Consider the following 7,702-nt stretch of genomic DNA (forward strand, 5'->3'; position numbering starts at 1 on the left):
CTAGTAAGTTGCCGCACTGGTGTGGCCATCCTACAATGCTGAAAGTCGGCGTGGGGCGCCCCGTTGGCCTGTGAGATGGCGTCAGTAGCGGACCGATGTGTGAATGGGGCCGAAGGCAGTGCAACAATATTTTCGGAATAGAAGACACCACTAGGCGCTGAGATGCCAAGATCCGGATGGCACCGAGGTGGTGTGTAGCAAGTTGCCGCACTGGTGTGGCCATCCTACAATGCTGAAAGTCAGCGTGGGGCGCCCCGTTGGCCTGTGAGTTTGCGTCAGTAGCGGACCGATGTGCGAATGGGGCCAAAGGCAGCGCAACAATAGTTTCTGACTGACACCACAAGGCGCTGAGATGCCAAGATCCGGATGGCACCGAGGTGGTGTCATAGTTGAGAGTTCTGAGCAGCGGTTGTAACACTGTCTGAAGCTTATTTGCAGCTGCTGCAGCTTCACTACGCGTCAAGATCCGGATGGCACCGAGGTGGTGTCTGGTAAGGTGTACTGGTGTGGCCATCCTACAATGCTGAAAGTCGGCGTGGGGCGCCCCGTTGGCCTGTGAGTTTGCGTCAGTAGCGGACCGATGTGCGAATAGACCGAAGGCAGCACAACGCGCCAAGATCCGGATGGCACCGAGGTGGTGTCTAGTAAGTTGTCGCACTTCTGTGGCCATCCTACAATGTTGAAAGTCGGCGTGGGGCGCCCCGTTGGCCTGTGAGATGGCGTCAGTAGCGGACCGATGTGCGAATGGGGCCAAAGGCAGAGCAACAATATTTTCTGATTTGAAGACACCACAAGGCGCTGAGATGCCAAGATCCGGATGGCACCGAGGTGGTGTCTAGCAAGTTGTGGCACTGGTGTGGCCATCGTACAATGGTAAAAGTCGGCGTGGGGCGCCCTGTTGGCCTGTGAGATGGTGTCAGTAGCGGACTGATGTGCGAATGGGGCCAAAGGCAGCGCAACAACATTTTCTGACTGACACCACAAGGCGCTGAGATGCCAAGATCCGGATGGCACCGAGGTGATGTCTAAGTTGCGGACTGATGTGCGAATGGGGCCAAAGGCAGCGTAACAATATTTTTTGTATGGAAGATACCACTAGGCGTTGAGATGCCAAGATTCGGATGGCACTGAGGTGATGTCTAGCAAGTTGCTGTACTGGTGTGGCCATCCTACAATGCTGAAACTCGGCGTGGGTCGCCCCATTAGCCTGTGAGATGGCGTCAGTAGCGGACCGATGTGCGAATAGGCCGAAGGCAGCACAACGCGCCAAGATCCGGATGTCACCGTGGTGGTTTCATAGTTGAGAGGCACTTCATCTGCAGTGGGGCGCCGAGATCCGGATGGCACCGAGGTGATGTCTAGCAAGTTGCTGTACTGGTGTGGTCATCCTACAATGCTGAAACTCGGCGTGGGTCGCCCCATTAGCCTGTGAGATGGCGTCAGTAGCGGACCGATGTGCGAATAGGCCGAAGGCAGCACAACGCGCCAAGATCCGGATGTCACCGTGGTGGTTTCATAGTTGAGAGGCACTTCATCTGCAGTGGGGCGCCGAGATCCGGATGGCACCGAGGTGATGTCTAGCAAGTTGCTGTACTGGTGTGGTTATTCTACAATGCTGAAAGTCGGCGTGGGGCGCCCCATTAGCCTGTGAGATGGCGTCAGTAGCGGACTGATGTGCGAATGGGGCCAAAGGCAGCGCAACAATATTTTCTGAAGAGAAGACACCAAAAGGCGCTGACATTCCAAGATCCGGATGGCACCGAGGTGGTGTCTAGCAAGCTATGCAGTTGAGTTGTGTGCGCACTTGCGGCGAATAGGTCGAAGGCAGCATAACAATGTTTTCTGAATAGAAGACACCACAAGGCGTTGAGATTCGGTTACCACCGAGGTGATGTCTAGCAAGTTGCCGCACTGGTGTGGCCATCCTACAATACTGCTCCGAATAACGGCGTGGGGTGCCCGAAGGGGGGGGGAGCCGGCGTGAATGGGCCTTCCTAGGTGGAGGCTCGTCTGCTGTAGTGGGGCGCCCCTTTACCGTTTCAGTTGCCATTCAGCTGAGTTTCGGCTGCTCTTGATGCTACAGCGACAGGCGGCTGCAAGAGGACTCTCAAAATGGCGGCCTGTTCTTTGGATTTGGGCCTGGTCCACTAAAATGGCCCTGGGACACCTTAGAACTCGGACGCTCGATTTTTTTTTTCCTTTCCTGTACATGCAAAAAAAGGTAAATGCCCGGTACGTTACACGCTTCATCTGCCACGATGAACTCTCCAGAGGAACCGAAAAAAAATATAGTTGTGGTAACTATACCATGCATCGTCATATGGAGAGGTGGCACCAATTAATTATAGTGCTGCATAAAAGAGAGATTTGGAGGAGAACCCCTGACCTGCTAGTACATTCATCAAAGAAGTGGCACTGAGAGCTTCAGAGGCAAGGGAAACGGTCCCAAATATTTAGAAGAACTTTGGAAAGATTAAAATGACATGTTTAGATTGTGGCAAATTAATTTCATGTGGACAGATGAGTGTTACTCTAATAAATACAGCATATGAACATGATCATAGTCGATGGTTGGTAGAGACATTTTGACTATATCCTGGACCTGCCCGTCCTCGCCCAAAATGGCGCCGGAATAAATGGGACTCGTAACTCCTTGTTGTGTACTGGTTGCAGAACCTTGAAATCACGAGATACGTATGCAGTTTTGAAGCACATGGCGGGCGGGGACGAGAATTGATTGAATATTTCGACATCCCTATTGATATTAAGTTCTGATGTGTTATTGATTACTGTACTGTTGAAAGTTTGAATTAACGTCACCCATGGTACTTGCCCGCAAATGTATATCTAGATAATTTTATTGTAACTGGCCCTGTCGTATTTTAATTATAAAATGTACGTCCACCGATTCCGTAACTGTTAGACACCTTAGTTCTTGCAACCTAATGGCCCGCCCGTTACGTTTCTCTACAGTGTAAATGTCTATTCATCATATACGATTACAGTTTGCTCCGTGGCAGGCCCACGTGGTTATAGGCTCGTATTTGTATAATGAAATTTTCACAATAAAGGTTTTTAAAAGAAAACATGGTAGTAGTATATACATTGGTAAAGTTTTTAATAATAGTGACTGTTTTAGAATCATTAAAAGGCAAGTGAAATAAAGCAGACCAATTACATGAAGGGTAAAAGGTATAATACGAAGGAACGCAGTAAAGATAAATGGTCAAGGGCTGTTGTGTTTTCTATTCCTGCAACATAAAGTGATCGATAAGAATCTCATATTCAGGCGTATCGGCGACTAAGACAGCAGGTCGACCCTCTTTTGCTCAACGGCTCCGTCATGGGACGAAGAAACGCTCTTTTTCTCGAAAAAAGAATATATTTTACTTGCAGGACAGTTGTAAAATTTCCGGGAAAGTACATTAGCCTGGAACATTATAACATATATTTAAGAAAAAATAATGTTCGGAAGTAATGAAAAGCGTAATTTTTAGGTCATATGACCAAGCCTTTCATCATTACAATAAGAAAAGTAAAATGAACCAATGAAAAGTTTTATTAACAATTCACATGACTTGTTATGCTTACGTTACGCGCTGCGCGCCCCGGATGACTTCCGGATGCGCTAACGCGGCGCGTCATATGACGCATTACGCGACAACGCAGGTCCAGAATATAGTCAAAATGTCTCCACCAACCAGCGGTCGGAACACAACCCCTTTCAGCAGGCTAAATAGTTCTGTTAAATGACAACAGAAGGGACAGGCAACAAGAACCATCAGTCAAAGAGGGGAGGGCTAGTTCTTCTCTACCGGGTTACATTGGGGCGCTACCGGAACTGATCGAATTGGTAGTCTACAGTGTTTCTGGATGTTTCAGACTGAAGCTGGGGTTAGCATGAGAGCAGCACCATTTCGTAGCTCCGTCGTGGCCATTCCGTAACCAATCATGGCAGCCGCTCTTTATCGTTATTTTGGGCGGGGTGGGTGGCGGAGCCGAGCTGTTTTGCAGCCATCATTGTGTGGAGTTCAGTTCATCTCACTAGTTTTGTATTTGTCATGAGGGGTTGTTCCTAATGTTTCTATTTTAGCGAGGTCAAAAAGAGATCCCATTAGTGGCCTACTGATTTTGCTCGATTCCTTTTCTTTTTTTTTACACAATTTTTCGTTATCTGCAAAGACTAAACAGAGTATTGCGACTCTGTGTTTGTTTGTAAATAGAGAATGAACCAAAGAGAACTAATTCTAAAACAGTAAATACTTGGATAACAATCAATCAAATGGAGAGAGAAGCAGGCACGACGGATTACAACGGGGGCAAAGGCCTGCGTTAACTACCTTTCACTATCTGCAAAGAGAGAGTACTCCTAATAGAACTGAGGGGGGGGGGGCACCATTCAAAGCAGATCAGTGTGCATAAACACGAAAATGTTTTCACTTACCACGTACTTGACATTCGACAGCTTATGATATTTGCTATTAAAAAACCATTGAAATTCACTGAAAAAACCATAGGTTATAGACCATATATAGTTAGGAATTAGCATTTACAAAACCTTGAAAATTCACTGAAAAAACCATAGGTTATAGACCATATATAGTTAGGAATTAGCATTTAAAAAACCTTATTTTACTCACACAAAACCATTGAAATTCCATATATAGTTAGTTGCACTAACTATATATCGCGCACCCGCAATCCACTGCTGATCATGTCACATATTACATCATTCATGACATGGTCAGTGACATCACTGATGACATCACTGATGACATCTCAAATGACATCACTGATGACATCACTGATGACATCTCAAATGACATCACTGATGACATCACTGATGACATCTCAAATGACATCACTGATGACATCTCATTTGACATTACTGATCACATCACTGATGACATCATTCATGTGATAATACGATGAACCTCTTCAGACTCTAATATAACCTTAGATACACTCAGTGTAAACAGACACTCATAGACTGTCACTCATCCATGGAGTTACTCAGACACTTAGTCAGTCATGCAAAGAATCAATCACACCTCCATTTCCTCAACTATACAGTTATACACACCGTACTTATTCAAACATATACTAAAACATATTTACTCACTTATACAATCCTGGATACAAGTTCACAATGATCCATACAGCCACTCACACATTCACTGGCTCTTATGCACAGTTATTTATATATGTCAACTCTCACATGTACTGTGTTTTACATATGTACTTACTTTGACATGTAGCACTGAGATATCCATTCACTCACCAATACACTCATGCACACAGTCAACCGCCCATACAGCTGTTTCCACATGCACTTTTGAACCCATACATCTAGTCAATCAACTGCTCACACATCTATGCAGAGAGTCATACACCTCCCAGCCACCCAGACACACACTCTGTCTCCCATACAAATGCTTGGGCAACCAATCAATAACCCATACAGTTAATCATATAGCTAATGATCAACACATGCAGCAGTTTACAGAACAACAGACATAATGATGCACAAATTAAGACAGTTTAGTCACTAACCCATGCACTCAGTGAGACACATTTAATCAGTCACTCATACAGTCAGCCATGCCCCTACTAAATCCTTCATCAAGACACTTATACATCCACTCATTCTTCAATATGTAAGACATATTTTAACTTTACAGAATTATACAGTCACTGTATGTAGTCATCAGTGATGTCATCAGTGATGTCATTTGAGATGTCATCAGTGATGTCATCAGTGATGTCACTGACCATGTCATGAATGATGTAATATGTGACATGATCAGCAGTGGATTGCGGGTGCGCGATATATAGTTAGTGCAACTAACTATATATGGAATTTCAATGGTTTTGTGTGAGTAAAATAAGGTTTTTTAAATGCTAATTCCTAACTATATATGGTCTATAACCTATGGTTTTTTCAGTGAATTTTCAAGGTTTTGTAAATGCTAATTCCTAACTATATATGGTCTATAACCTATGGTTTTTTCAGTGAATATATATATATATATATATATATATATTACCTACTGGCGGTCGCCAGTAGGTATATATAGTTAGGATTTTTTCTCTATGGGATTTTTGAAAATTCTATGTCTAATAACTTTGGCGTTTGTGAACAGAATTGGCTGACATTTTCAGGACAATGGCACATTCTGTTTCCGAGCAGCCCCTGAAACTTTGGGGGGGTTTCGTCAAGGGGGGGCCGAGAAAAAAGGGGGGTCCCAAAACGCGTTTTTCCCATTCATTTTTCCATAGGGCGGTTGGACTCACTTTTAGCTCGAACGGCTGAATGGATTTACATGAAACTTGGCAAAATTGTAGATATTGTTTGCCCGATGTGCCTTTGCTAGGTCTCAATATATGTGCTCCAGTGGATTTTGAGAAATTAACGTTCAAAAAAATATATATATCTGTAGGCGCGCCCCGGTTAGCGCCCCGGTTCGCGTACTTGACGCGTAACGGAACTTCGCGAAGCGAAGCTGATTGGCTCTCCGGTGTCTGTCAACATTCTAAACAGTCCGGAGCGGCCGCCATTTTGTCTCTCGGTAGGATCGAGAGACAAGAGGAGGCCAAAACAAAGGGGGAAATGACCATAAGGGGGCATAGTAGATCCTCCCTGACCCCCTAGGTTTGATGTGGAGGCTTTAAAAGGGCCCCGCAGGGCAAAAAAAAGAATAAAAATGTTTTCGTTTTTTTTGCGTGGGGAGCGCCCGGTACGCGCACTGGGAAGCGGTCCGGGGAGCGTACTATGAGGAAAAAAGAATGATAGACTTTTCAAATATTGTATGTTTATTGATTGTTCGTTTTTTTAATTTTTTTATTTAATTATTAAATATAAATTTATTTTTGTGATTGTTTTTCAAAATTTAATAGAACGTCTAACATTTGACTGTCCGAAATGTCGTCATTTTCAGTGAACATAACTTCCAACATTTGAGTGTCCGAAATGTCCTTATTTTGAGTGAACATAACTTGCAACATATGAGTGTCTGAAATGTCCTCATTTTGAAGGAGGAAATCTACAGATTGTACACATTGTAGTAGTTCATGGTCCCGTGATTCATCCATGAATTCAATGTCATTTGGTTCAATGTTTTCTTGATTGGTCTCTGCAAGGACAATTTCAAATGACACTTTTTGTTCTCCTTCCATTTTGCCTGAAATTTGCATAAATATATATATATATCAGTAGAGATAGGGTACTGTTGGGATTAATTTTAGATAGGTAGTTTTTAACAGTGAATTTATCTTTGGGCAGTGTATGGTATCAGACTGGATGTAGAAATATAAAAAAGTGTATGTGATGAAACCTAAGTAAATTCATAATTATACAAGACAAGCCTAAATCCATCCACAACTATAACAGAGAAGTCTATCTAAATCTATAACTATTACAGAGGGATAGTATATAACTATCAGAAAAAAGTTTTCCATATTAACTTAAAGTGCACAATATACTTCAGTTTTCAAAATAACATCTTACCTTTTAAAAAAAGTTTAAGTTGTCAGTGAAAATGCTCTTGCAATGTACTTCAGGAAGTAGTAGTCAAAATGGCTGTGTTTCTCTCTCTTTCTTTATATATATTCAGGTACATAACCAATCAAATGTCAGGTAAAAAAAGTAGAAAATGAAAGTAACATTTTAATTGGTTGTCAATTCCAACACTTCAGATGTGTT

The sequence above is a fragment of the Lissotriton helveticus genome, chromosome 6 (assembly GCF_964261635.1).
Source record: "Lissotriton helveticus chromosome 6, aLisHel1.1, whole genome shotgun sequence".
Taxonomy (NCBI): Eukaryota; Metazoa; Chordata; class Amphibia; order Caudata; family Salamandridae; genus Lissotriton; species Lissotriton helveticus.